The sequence below is a fragment of the Aethalodelphis obliquidens genome, unplaced genomic scaffold, assembly GCF_003676395.1.
Source record: "Aethalodelphis obliquidens isolate GAN/ISIS:26980383/991018 unplaced genomic scaffold, ASM367639v1 scaffold62, whole genome shotgun sequence".
Taxonomy (NCBI): domain Eukaryota; kingdom Metazoa; phylum Chordata; class Mammalia; order Artiodactyla; family Delphinidae; genus Aethalodelphis; species Aethalodelphis obliquidens.
The window spans coordinates 5,602,413-5,616,867 of record NW_020838006.1 but is presented as its reverse complement, the minus strand read 5'-3'; the positions used below and the strand labels follow the sequence as shown (position 1 = coordinate 5,616,867).

The following is a 14,455-nucleotide window of genomic DNA, read 5'->3' as shown; positions in this document are numbered from 1 at the left end:
CCGTTTGGGCACTGGCCAATGTGACTTACCAATGTAAACAAAAGTACTTAGTTATGCAGGAATTCATTTGTTGGAGACCTATACTGAAAGCATGTTGGACTCTTATTTTTAAAAAGAATTGAACGTTTTTATTGTTATAAAAATAGTACATACTTCGTAGAAAAATTGGGGAATATGTCAAGGGATAAAGCTGAAAATGGACTTCAGTTACATCCCCCTCAGGAGAACCAGTTAACATCCTAGGTGTGTTTCCTTGTCTGTATATTTATTTTATTTCAACAAAATGGGAATTAACATCTGTTCACTTAAGAGTATATTCTGATTATTTTTCTGTCATTAAATAGACTCTTTAATTTCTCAAACTTTTGGAAGGAACTATAGATTTTAGACTACTTACTAGTGATTATTTCAAAATGTGGAAGAATAGCTTCTAACTTTTCGTTTAACATATTAATTTAGAATTTATGAGGTTTTACTTCAGGTAATTCTAATTTGTAGCCTATGGCAACACTGATTTTGTTGTTAATACTATTTTAGGATTTGTTTGGGTAGGCATTCAGTTTGAGACTTAAGGTTCTTTCAAGTCTGAAACTTAAGAGTCTCTATGGTAATCTGTTTTAGCTATAAAAGTATGAGAAGAAGCACTGTAGAGGTAAGGCTACAATATTCAGTGTAGCTTTATTTCTAATGACAAAAAAAGGAAATAACCAGAATTTCTCTTACTTAGGGAATAGTTGAATAAGTTACATGTATACCATGGGATGAATGAGCATGTGCACATACACCCCTCTGTTTAAAGAACATTGGATATGTCTGTCTGTTGGCCTGGGAGAATATCCATAACTTATCACTGTTATTGTTAAACTGGATAAAGACATCTCACATTGATAAAAATTGCAGTCCACCATCTATAGTGATAATGTATTAGACCTGCATTCACAGAGTGCTGACTGTGTATGAAGCAGTGTACTAAATACTATACGTATGTTGTCTCACTTCCCACAATAACCTGAGGAGAAGTGTTATTGATCCATTACAGATTTTAAAAACGGAAACTTAGAGCAGTTGATAGACTTGCTCAATGTCAGTTTGGTCAAGCTTAAATTTTAAAAAATAGTTACTGAATATCTACAGTAGTGTGCACAAGTCTTTTTTTTTTTTTTTCCCACACCGCCTGGCATGTGGACTCTTTAGTTCCCCAACCAGGAATCTAACCTGAGGCTCCTGCAGTGGAAACATGGATCCCTAACCTCTGGACCACCAGGGAATTCCCCACAAGTCTTAAGTGTACAGCTCAATGAATTTTTACACAGATCATTCCCTTGAAAATACTACCTATGTCCAGTATTTCCAGTACCCTGGCAGGCTCCCTTGTATCCCCCTGCCAGCTGACACCCACGTTCATGGTGATCAGTATAATAAGTGCAAGTGATTTTCTGGCATGTGACTATGCTCCCTGCAGTATTAATGATGAGTATGTTCTTGGTTGTAGAATTGTGTTAATTTACCTCTTAATTTCTCCCAGACTTTTAAGGAAAAAAAAGTGGAAAAGTGAACTGCATATACAGACTGCATTTTTGAAAACATATATTTGAATAATCATTAAAAATACATTTGAATAACCATAAAGACATTCTACTTTTATACACTTTTTAAAAAGAAATTATAATACTTTAAACTTACATGAATATCAGACAGTTCTTTCACAGGTTTCTCTCCTAGCATTTATCTCCTAACATTATATTTTGACAAAAGGTTCTGAACCCAAGATTTTTTGTGAATCCCCTAAATCATTTTCAAATTTTTAATGAATGTATATTTTTCTAAAGAGAGGATCCATAGCTTTTCCTAGATTCAGGCTAAGTTTGAACCTGATTGAGATGTTGCTCGAGTGTCTTTCACCCCACCTCTTTTATTTTTTTATTTTTATTTTTTTGTGGTACGCAGGCCTCTCACTGTTGTGGCCTCTCCTGTTGCGGAGCACAGGCTCCGGACGCGCAGGCTCAGCGGCCATGGCTCACGGGCCCAGCCGCTCAGTGGCATGTGGGATCTTCCCGGACCGGGGCACGAACCCGTGTCCCTTGCATCGGCAGGCGGACTCTCAACCACTGCACCACCAGGGAAGTCCCACCCCACCTCTTTTAAACTGATAAGTTAACAAAGGTCCGGACTTAGCAAAGTGTCTTTTTTTTTTTTTTTAATTGAAGTATAGTTGATTTACAATATTGTGCCAGTCTCTGCTGTACAGCAAAGTGACTCAGTTATACACATATATACATTCTTTTATCATACTCTTTTCCATTATGATTTATCCCAAGAGATTGGATATAGTTCTCTGTGCTATACAGTAGGACCTTCTTGTTTATCCATTCTAAATGTAATAGTTTGCATCTACCAACCCCAGACTCCAAATCCATCCCTCTCCCTTCCCCTCTCCCCCCTTGGCAACCACAAATCTGATCTCTGTGTCTGTGAGTCTGTTTCTGTTTTGTAGATAAGTTCATTTGTGCCATATTTTAGATTCCACATATAAGTGATACATTTGTCTTTCTCTTTCTGACGTACTTCACTTAGTATGATAATCTCTAGTTGCATCCATGTAGCTGCCAGTGGCATTATTTTGTTCTTTTTTATGGCTGAGTAGTATTCCATTTTATATATTTACCACGTCTTCTTTATCCATTCATCTGTTGGTGGACATTTAGGTTGTTTCCATGTCTTGGCTATTATGAATAGTGCTGCTATGAACATAGGGGTGCCTTATCTTTTGAATTATAGTTTTGTCTGGATATATGCCCAGGAGTGTGATTGCTGGATCACATGGTAATTCTATTTTTAGTTTTCTGATGAACCTCCATACTGTTTTCCATAGTGGCTGCACCAGCTTACATTCCCACCAAGAGTGTAGGAGGGTTTCCTTTTCTTCACACTCTCTCCAGCATTTGTTGTTTGTAGACTTTTTAATGATGGCCATTCTGACCTGTGTGAGGTGACACCTGATGGAAGTTTTGATTTGCATTTCTCTAATAATTAGTGACATTGAGCATATTTTCATGTGCCTACTGGTCATCTGTATGTCTTCCTTGGAGAAATGTCTATTAAGGGTCTTATGCCCATTTTTCGTTTGGGTTGTTTGTTTTTTTGTTGTAGCATTGTATGAGCTGTTTGTGTATTTTGGAGATTCAGCCCTTGTGGCATCACATCATTTGCAAATATTTTCTCCTGTTCCATAGATTATGGGTTTTTTTTTTTGTTTTTTTTAATAGTTTCCTTTGCTATGAAAAGTCCTGTAAGCTTGATTAGATCCCATTTTTTAATTTTTGTTTTTATTTCTATTGCCTTGGGAGACTGACCTAAGAAAATATTGGTACAATTTATGTCAGAGAATGTTTTGAATATGCTCTCTCCTAGGAGTTTTATGGTGTCATATGTTTAAGTCTTTAAACCATTTTGAGTTTATTTTTGTGCATGATGTATGGGTGTTTTCTAACTTCATTGATTTACATGCAGCTGTCCAACTTGCCCAGCACCACTTGCTGAAGAGACTGTCTTTTTCCCATTTTATATTCCTGCCTCCTTTATCAAAGGTTAATTGGCCATAGGTGTGTGGATTTATTTCTGGGCTCTCTATTCTGTTCCATTGATCCGTATGTCTGTTTTTGTACCAATTCCACATTGTTTTGATTACTGTAGCTTTGTAGTATTCTAAAGTCTGGGAGAGTTATGCCTCCTGCTTTTTTTTTTTTTTTCCTCAGGATTGCTTTGGCAATTCTGGGTCTTTTATGGTTCCATACAGATTTTTGGATTATTTGTTCTAGTTCTGTGAAAGATGTCATGGGTAATTTGATAGGGATTACATTAAATCTGTAGATTGCTTTGGGTAGTATGGTCATTTTAACAGTATTAATTCTTCCAATCCAAGACCATGGGATATAATTTCCTTTATTACTGTTTTATAGTTCTCAGTGTATAAGTCTTTCACCTCCTTGGTCAAATTTATTCCTAGTTTTTTTTTTTTTTTTTGGTGCAATTTTAAAAGGTACTGTTTTTTTACATTCCTTTCTGGTATTTCATTGTTAGTGTAAAGAAATGTAACCGATTTCTGAATGTTACTCTTGTATCCAGCTACTTTGCTGGATTCATTTGTTAGGTCTGGTAGTTTTTGTGTGGAGTCCTTAGGGTTCTCTGCATAGTATTGTGTCATCTGCATATAGTGACAATTTTACCTCTTCCCTTCCAATTTGGATACCTTTTATTTTGTTTTCTTGTCTGAATCCTGTGGCCAGGACTTCCAATACTATGTTGAATAGAAGAGGTGAGAGTGAGTATCCTTGAGTGTTTTTTTTTAATTTTTAAAAATTTTTAATGTTTTTGGCCACGCTGTGTGGTATGTGAGATCTTTGTTCCGCAACCAGCGATCGAACCCACACCCCCTGCTTTGGAAGCGCAGAGTCTTAACCACTGGACAGCCAGGCAAGTCCCGGGGTATCCTTGTCTTGTTGCAGATTTTCACAGGAAGTCTTACAGCTTTTCACCATTGAGTACTGTATTGGCTGTGGGTTTGTCATAAATGGCTTTTATTGTGTTGAGATATGTTCATTTTATACCCACTTTGGTAAGAGTTTTTTTATCATGAATGGATGTTGAATTTTGTCAAATGCTCTTTCGGCATCTTTTGAGATGATCACGTAGTTTTTGACTTTTCTTTTGTTAATGTGCTGTATTACACTGTTTCATTTGCATAAGTTGGACCATTCTTGTGAACTTGGGATGAATCCCACTTCATCGTGGTGTATGATCTTTTTTATGTGTTGTTGGATTCGGTTTGCTAATGTTTTGTTGAGAATTTTTGCATCTATATTCATCAGAGATATTGGCCTGTAATTTTCTTTTTGGTGGTATCTTTGTCTGGTTTTGGTATCAGAGTGATGGTGGCTTCATAAAATGTCTTTGGGAGTGTTCCCTCCTCTTCAGTCTTAGGAAGAGTTTGAGAAGAATCAGTATAAGTTCTTTTTTGTATGTTTGGTAGAATTCACCTGTGAAGCCAACTGGTCCTGGACTTTTGTTTGTAGGAAGTTTTTTTATTACAGTTTCTGTTTCACTTCTAGTGATCAGTGTGTTTACATTATCTGTTTCTTCTTGATACAGTTTTCATGGGCTGTATGTTTCTAGAAGGTTGTCCATTTCTTCTAGGTTGTCAAATTTTTTGGCATATAATTGTTCATAGTATTCTCTTATTCTTTTTGTATTTCTGTGGTATCAGTTGAGATTTCTCCTTTTTCATTTGTTATTTTGTTTATTTGGGTTCTCTTTTCTTCTTGTTGAGCCTGGCCAAAGGTTTGTCAATTTTGTTTACCCTTTCAAGGAACCATCTTTGGTTTTAGTGATTTTTTTTTCTTTTCTATTTTTTAGTCTCTGTTTAATTTATTTCCTCACTGATCTTGATTATTTGCTTCCTTCTGCTGACTTCAGGTTTTGTTTGTTCTTCTTTTTTTCTAATTCTTTTAGGTAGTAGGTTAGGTTGTTTATTTGAGATTTTTCTTGTTTCTTGAGGAAGGCCTGTATTGCTGTGAACTTCCCTCTAGAACTGCTTTTGCTGCATCCCATAGATTTTATATGGTTGTGTTTTCATTGTTGTTTGTCTCAAGGTATCTTTTTAATTTCCTCATTGACCCATTGTTTTTTTTAGTAGCATGTTGTTTAGTCTCCATTTAATCTTTTCTTTCTCATTTCTTTTCCTATTTTTGATTTCTAGATTCATGCCTTTGTGGTCAGAAAAGATGCTTGAAGTAATTTCTATACTCTTAAATTTGTTGAGACTTGTTTTGTGCCCCAGTATGTGGTCAATCCTAGAGAATGGTCCATGTGCCCTTGAAAAGACTGTGTGTTCTGGGTTTTTTTGGATATAAAGTCCTGAAAATGTCAATTCAGTCCATCTGTTCTGTTGTGTCATTTAGGACCTCTGTTTCTTTACTGATTTTCTGTCTGGATTGTCTGTCCATTGATGTCAGTGGGGTGTTAAAGTCTCCTACTATTACTGTGTTCCCATCACTTTCTCCCTTTATGTCCATTAGTATTTATGTTTTTGGGTGTTCCTATATTGGGTGTATATATGTTGCCAAGTGTAAAACCCTCTTGTATTGATCCTCTTGTCATTATATAGTATCCTTCTTTATCTTTCTTTATAGCCTTTGTTTAAAAGTCTGTTTTGTCTGATCTGAGTATTGCTACTCCCTTTCTTGTCAATTCTGTTTGCATGAAATATGTTTTTCCATCCCCTCACTTTCAATCTGTGTGTGTCCTTTGTCCTAAGGTGGGTCTCTTGTAGGCAGCATATTGTAGGCTTCTGTTTTGTTTTGGTTTTTTTGGCTGTGACATGCAGCTTGTGGTATCTTAGCTCCCATCAGGGACTGAACCTGAGCAGAGCCCTTGGCACTGAGAGCACAGTGTCCTAACCACTGGACCACCAGGGAATTCCCTAGGCTCTTGTTTTTTTATCCAGTGTGCCACTCTATCTTTTTTTTTTTTTTTTTTGCGGTACGCGGGCCTCTCACTGTTGTGGCCTTTCCCGTTGCGGAGCACAGGCTCCGGACGCGCAGGCTCAGCGGCCATGGCTCACGGGCCTAGCCGCTCAGTGGCATGTGGGATCTTCTCGGACCGGGGCACGAACCCGCGTCCCCTGCATCAGCAGGCGGACTCTCAACCACTGCGCCACCAGGGAAGCCCCCACTCTATCTTTTGATTGGAGCATTCAGTCCCTTGGCATATGTATTTATTGCCATTTTAAACCTGGTTTTCCAGTTGATTCTTTTGTTTCTTCTTTGTTCCTTTCTTTTTGTTTTTCTTTTTGTGGTTTGATGATTTCCTTTTATTTTATGTTTGTGTTCTCTTCTTTTTGGTTTCTGTGAATCTTTTGTATGGTTTTGATTTGTGGTTACCCTGTTTTTCAAGTATGTTAACCCCTTCCTATATCTGCTTGCTTTAGGCTGTTAGTCATATAGGCTCAAACGCATTCCATTAAAAAAAAAAAAGGAATCTGTATTTTCTTACTCTCCTGCCCCACATTTTATGATCTTGATGCAGTACTTTTTTACATCCTTATGTTTATCCTCCTGCTGTTCTGTGAGTTTATCATCATTTGCACAAATAGGTTTTCTTTTTGATACTAATTTAAGCAATTTAGTTTCCAGTTGTGGTTTCCTCTTTCTTATATCTTCTGGTTTCTTTTCTGTTTAGAGAAGGCCTTTCAATATTTCTTTTAGGATAGGTTTAGCATTGCTATATTCTTTTAGCTTTTGCTTATCTGAGACATTCTGATTTCTCTTTCTATTCTAAATGATAATATTGTTGGGTAGAGTATTCTAGGTTGCAGATTTTTCCCTTGCAAGACTTTGAATATATTTTGCCACTCCCTCTGGCCTACAGTGTTTCTGTAGAGAAATCAGCTGATAGCTTTATGGGGGTTCCCTTGTAATTAAGTTTTTCTCCTGTTGCCTTTAGAGTCCTCTTTTTATCTTTAACTTTGTCATTTTTATTATATGTCTTGATGTAGGTCTGTTGGGGTTCATCTTGTTTGGGACCCTCCATGCTTCCTATATCTGGATATCTGTTTCCTTCTTTAGGTTTGGGAAGTTTTCAGCCGTAATTTCTTCAAATACATTTTCAACCCCCTTTTCTTTTTCTTCTCTTTCTGGAATCCCTATTAAGCCTAGGTTGGCATGCTTTATATTATCCCATAGGTCTCTTATATTGCTTTCCTTTTTTTTCATTTGGCTGACTGCTGTTTTGCTTGCGTAATTTCCATTATTCTATCTTCCAGATCGCCTCTTCTTTCTCCTGTGTTATTCATTCTGCTATTCATTGCCTTTAGCTCAGTTTTTGTCTCAGCAAATGAATTTTCTAATTTTTCTTGGTTCCTCCTTATAGTTTGTAGTTGCTTTTTACAGTAATGTGCGTTTTTGTCAATAGCCTTTCTTAATTTCTTCAGTATTTTCATCACCTCCTTTTTGAACTTGGTGTCTATTAGACTGAAGAGGTCTGTTTCATTGTTTGTTCTTTCAGGGGAATTCTCTTGGTCTTTTAACTGGGAGTGGTTCCTCTGCTTCTTCATTTTACTTGTGTTTCTCTTAACTCTGAGTTCAGGAGAAACAATTATCTACTCTAGTCTTGGAGGACTATTTATATGTGGGAGCATCCCTGTGTAGCTTGTGTGGGCTTAATATTTTTTTGGCACGAGGGCTGTTTTTGGTTTGGATGCTTGTCATCTCTTTCCCCTACGTGTGCTGGCCGTTATCCCCTTGATAGGGGGTGTGCAGATGTGCAGCCTGCACACACTCCCAGGAAGGCGGGGCTAGCAGTTGGCTCCCCGTTGCGGGACCCTCAGCAGCAGTGGCAGGTCGCGCACGCTCCTGGGTAGGCATGGACAGCGAGGGGTGCTCAGTCGCAGGACGCTCTGCGGTGGCAGCGATCCATGTCCGCCTCTGGATTCCGAGATGGCAGTGGCATCTTGCACCTGCCCCCGGAGCTCAGGTAGGTGGTGCGCTGCTGCCTGAGAGTGGGCATGGAGAAAGAAGCTTCTGTGGCGGCTCACCCCTCTCCTTGTGTGCCCCCCGCAATGGTGCCTTGCCTCTCCGGCAGGCCCAGGCTTCTTCCTCGACTCCCTCCGTTGTGGCTCACCACACCCTAGCCCCCTCAGGCCGTCTCCACACAGCCAACCTCAGTCCTCACCTCCCGGTCTGACCTCCAAAGCCAGAGCCTCAGCACCCAGCCCCCACCTGACCCAGTGGACGAGTGTCCCAGGCTGGGGAGTGCTGCTCTGTGGCACCAACCATCTGTGCAGGTCTCTCTCCACTTTGCCCTGCACGACCCGGTTGCTGTGCTCCCCTCCAAGGCTCTGAACCTCCCCCTCTGTCCCAGCTGATCTCCCAGGCAGTAGGGGACTTCCCAGGGTGCAGGAACCTTTCTTCTTTCACAGCTCCCTCCCAGGGGCATAGGTCCTGTCCCGATTCATTTCTCTCTTTCTGTTTCTTTTCTTTTCTTTTCTTTTTTTTTTGGCCCTACCCAGTTATGTGGAGATTTTCTTGCCCTTTTGGAAGTCTGAGTCCTTCTGCCAGCATCCAGTAGATGTTCTGTGAGAAGCATTCTGCATGTTGATGTATTTTTTTTAACATCTTTATTAGAGTATAATTGCTTTACAATGATGTGTCAGTTTCTGCTTTATAACAAAGTGAATCAGTTATACATATACATATGTTCCCATATCTCTTCCCTCTTGCATCTCCCTCACACCCTCCCTATCCCACCCCTCTAGGTGGTCACAAAGCACCGAGCTGATCTCCCTGTGCTATGTGGCTGCTTCCCACTAGCTATCTGTTTTATATTTGGTAGTGTATATATGTCCATGCCACTCTCTCACTTTGTCCCAGCTTACCCTTCCCCCTCCCCATATCCTCAAGTCCGTTCTCTAGTAGGTCTGCGTCTTTATTCCCGTCTTGCCCCTAGGTTCTTCTGACCATTTTCTTTTTTTTTTTTTTTTAGATTCTATATATATGTGTTAGCATACGGTATTTGTTTTTCTCCTTCTGACTTACTTCACTCTGTAGGACAGTCTCTAGGTTGTAGATGTATTTTTGATGTATTTGTGGGAGAAGGTGAGCTCCACGTCCTACTACTCTGCCATCTTGATCCGATCCCCCAGCAGAGTATCTTAAGTTGATCAGACTCACTTTTCAAAAGGAAACATTCTAAGTAGTGCATGTATAGTTTTGATTTTTTTTTACAGAAGACTTTCCTGAAATATATAAAGAGAATCAGGCATAGATATGGAAAATAAAAATGATTGATTTTTATCTAGGAATTCCAGTAAAATTCCATGGATATTTTTTAGCTGGGTGACATTGCCCTGGGAAGTTTCTGCAAAGTATGTAAAATGTGTCTCAGTGACCCATTTTAGTATAGTGTCATCTGTGCATCAGCTTTAACAGTGTGACTGTTAAATATTGACATAATTTACTCCTTAGTCTTCCTGTTCTTAGGAGTTAGATTTTTATTCAGATTTACTCATGAGTTAATTTACTTATCTTCAAATGAACTCTTCAGCTCCACCAAGGGAAAATGACTCATCATGGCAGTGTTGCCTTGTTTATCAAAAAAGGATACAGAAGCTTTATAAAGAAGGGATTAGATAGGGCACTTGAAGTTGTTCTTCATCAGCACAAGTTTTAATTCCTTTAAGCTTCCCCACTCATTATAATAAGTGAGAGGGAAATTAAGCAGTCACTTTTTTCTCTGTTACTTGGAAATAATAGTGACAGTGAAAGCACAGTTATCCCCACTTTATATTAAAGCTTTAGAGGGAGTAATTTTTTCCTGCAGCTATCTTTTTAGATTGACCATACTTTTTATAGGGACTTAAACCCAGAGATTTCTAATTCCAAACCTCATTTTCTTAACCACTGAGTCTCTTTACTAGAATAGTTCCAGTGTTTTCTAACTTTTCAGTTAATGGTCACCATTTAAAATTTAACAGTGTAACTAAATGATTTATATACATGGTTCAAAGTTCAGAAGGTATGAAAGAGTATACAATAAAACTCTTCTGCTCGCTGGCCCCAAGTAGCCATTGAATTAGAACCCTTTTTAGACACCTAAGAAGATTGTAATCCTGTTAAATGATACCCTTTGTATAACAAAAATATTGTATCATTAATTTATTTATTCCAATAAACTTATTCTGTGATGACTGAATTATATGCTTAAGCATAGTTGTGGTGAATATAATGATCTTGTCACTAAAGGATGAAATTTAAGAGAGAACTTCCATCCCTAAAGTAATGCCTGGTAGAAGAATGAGATAGAACTGCCCAGGATATATGCACCTCTGCTGCATATGGGACGTCTTTACACACATTATTCACATACCTTTTTGTTCCTTTTAAATGTGTCAGCTCGTTACAGTGACTGGTGATTTAAATGTTTTTCTTCATGTAGCGGGGTGAGAGGTAGAGGGCAGCAGTGAGCGGTTGTCATTAGCTGTCTCTGGGGCCAGGCTGCCTGTGTTTAGATCCCATTACACCACTTGCTTGTCCAGGCAATTTCCTTTAATAAAATAACCCCCACCTAAGGTAGCTGAGAATTAAATTGAGTTAATATGTGTAATGCACTTATAAGGTGGCCAGCACATAGGAAGCACAACACTAGCGTTTGCTGCTGTTACTATTATTTATAACTAGATAGCTTTAATGGTTTCTGATTGTACTGGAAAACCAAGTGGTTAGACCTTGGCTGATGTGTTAGTTTCCTATGGCAGATAGATGAGCAATTTTTACAAATGGTTAGAATGCAACCCTGGGACTAGATACCTGTGTAATGACTCAGGATTTTTGCCAGGTTTGTTGGCAAGTATGATTACAATCTTTTTTTTTTTTTTAATTTATTTTGGCAGCATTGGGTCTTCGTTGCTGTGCGCGGGCTTTCTTTGGTTGCGGCAAGCTGGGCTTTCTTTAGTTGCGGCAAGCTGGGCGGGGCTACTGTTCGTTGTGGTGCAGGGCTTCTGTTGCAGAGCATGGCTTCTAGGAGCGCGGGCTTCAGCAGTTGTGGCTTGTGGGATCTAGAGCGCAGGTTCAGTAGTTGTGGTGCATGGGCTTAGTTGCTCCGAGGTATGTGGGATCTTCCCGGAACGGGGCTCGAACCCATGTCCCCTTCATTGGCAGGCGTATTCTTAACCACTGTGCCACCAGGGAAGTCCCTACAATCTTTTAAATAAGCCTGTAGCAGAGTTTGTTTGTTGTTTGTTTTAATATTTATTTATTTGGCTGCATCGGGTCTTATTTGTGGCATACGAGATCTTTCGTTGCAGCGTGCAGGCTCTCTAGTTGTGGCGCGTGGGCTCTAGAGCGGGCAGGCTTAGTTGCCCTGTGGCATGTGGGATCTTAGTTCCCTGACCAGGGATCAAACCCACGTCCCCTGCATTGGGAGGCGGATTCTTAACAATATTGACCACCAGGGAAGTCCCCCTGTAGCAGAGTTTTGAACTGTAGAAATAACATGTTTGCACTGCTTAGCAACTGTGGCAGGTAGAATAATGGTGCCTCGAAGATGTTCGTATCCTAATCCCCAAAACCTGTGAATATTTTAACCTTATACCAAAAGGCACTTTGCAGGTATGATTTAATTAAGGCTGTTGAGATGAAGAGATTATCCCTGGATTATCCAGGTGGCCCAGTGAAATCACAAGGGTACTTAAAAGTGAAAGAAGGAGGCAGGAGAGGCAGGAGTCAGAGGGAGATTTGAAGATGAAGGAAGACTGCCACAAACTAATGGATGTAGGCTACTTCAAGAAGTAGATAAAGTCAAGGAAGTAGATTTTCCCCTACAGCTTCCAGAAGGAATGCAGCCTGCTGACAGCTTCATTTTAGCCCACTAGACCCGTTCTGGACTTCTGAACTCTAGAACTGTGTGATAATAAATTTGCATAGTTTCAAGCCACTGAGTTTGTGGAAATTTGTTACAGCAGCAATAGGAAACTAACCCATCAACCAAGGCAAATGTGTACTATGTAGATGATCTCCAAAGTGGTGCATAATGAGCTACTGTTGTGTATCAGAGCTGTTTCCATAGTGTGGCTGTCATTTACTCTTAAGATTTTAGACAGAAACACTCTGCATACTATAGTACTTACTGCCTCCTAGCTTATCTCTGAAGGCCCAGTCAAAGCTGGGTCTTGAAATGGGCATCTAATGAACCCTGAGCCCTTGCACGCATGAGTGTGTGTGTGTGTGTGTGTGTGTGTGTGTGTAAATGTGCACATATATGTATATTCAAATATATGGACTGTATACACATGTGTAATGAACATACATGAGGATAAGTGGATTTGTGGAGCATGTGTGTGTATTGGAGTGAGAGCTATCCTAGACTGTTACAGGATTTACAATCCTGTCAAATAATAAATGACTATTTAATGAATTTTGGTTGCTTATAAAGGAATCATAATGTAATTTACTTTAAACAGCTTTAGAATGACTTAGTTCTTAATTTTGGCATAGACAAGTTATTCCCAGGAGAAGGTCCCGAATGCTTTGTGCTAGAAACAGCATTGACTGACTGGATATTTGTAGCTTTGCACAGAGCAGTGGTCTCCAACGACAGCATGCATTGGGATCACCTAGAAGACTTGTCAAACATGATTGATAGAGTTTCTGAGTCAGTGGGTCTGGAGTGGGGCTGGAGAATTTGTATTTCTGACGAGTTTCCAAGTGATGCCGATGCTACTGGTCTGAAGACCATGCTTCAACTTTTTATTACTTTGAATATTCAGGCAAATATGTGAGCGTCCCCTCACCACCACTTCTTATAGACAGATTTCCTCAGAGGAGCGTTGACACATAGGTGGGGCTGTAGCTATTCTTAGGCCATAGCTTGGTCACTCCTAGTAGCCTCCCCTTCAAGCTCATTGCTCACCTTCTGCCTCCGGAGCAGCTGTTGCTAAAGAATATTTGCCATTGTGTAATACCATTGTGCAACATAAAGAAAAATAATCTTGTGTAGTCTTAACTTCATCTCAGGTAGAAATTGGAACAAGTACTGATGCTTTAGAGTGTCGGTTTTTGTACTGTTTTGAATGATAGAAGTACAGAGTTTAAAAGCTGTATTTGTGTTTTTCTGGTTATGCCTGGGCAGCTGTCCTTTTCAGCTCTTAGGTAATGAGAAAACTTAAACCTCTAACTTTTCTAAAAATTATTAAATATTTATTTATTTGGCTGCATCGGGTCTTAGTTGCGGCATGCGGGATCTTTCGTTGTGGCGTGTGGGCTCTCTAGTTGTGGTGCGCAGACTCTGGAGCGCACGGACTTAGTTGCCCCACAGCATGTGGGGGTCTTAGTTCCCCGACCAGGGATCGAACCCCATTGCCAGCATTAGAAGGCAGATTCTTAACCACTGGACCACCAGTGAGGTCCCTAAACCTCTAACTTTGTGGAGTAAAAAAACTGTAGTTCCAATGTGGAGCCACAGAAAGGGGAGTAAGCAGTTGCCTATCCCTTTGGGCAGGGATCTGGCTGGAATAGGCTGCCCCTTGTCCAGTAGCCCCAGCTGAATCCATGATGCTTCCCCACCATGATATGAGTGACACGACTTCTTGTTTTCTGGGGTTTTTTTAATAGGAATATCTTACTATTCTGTTTTTTTTTTTTTTTTTTTTTTTGCGATACGCGGGCCTCTCACTGTTGTGGCCTCTCCCGTTGCGGAGCACAGGCTCCGGACGCGCAGGCTCAGCGGCCATGGCTCACGGGCCCAGCTGCTCTGCGGCATGTGGGATCTTCCCAGACTGGAGCATGAACCCGTGTCCCCTGCATCAGCAGGCAGACTCTCAACCACTGCGCCACCAGGGAAACCCGCTATTCATTTTTATTTATTTAATTTATTATTACATTTTGGCTGTGTCGGGTCTTCGTTG

General features: G+C 40.0%; 1 protein-coding gene across 8 annotated transcripts in view; it reads left to right on the top strand.

Moving 5' to 3' along the window:
• Positions 1 to 14,455, top strand: part of UBP1 (upstream binding protein 1) — a 69,556-nt gene that overhangs the window by 17,345 nt on the left and 37,756 nt on the right. The window lies entirely within an intron of this gene.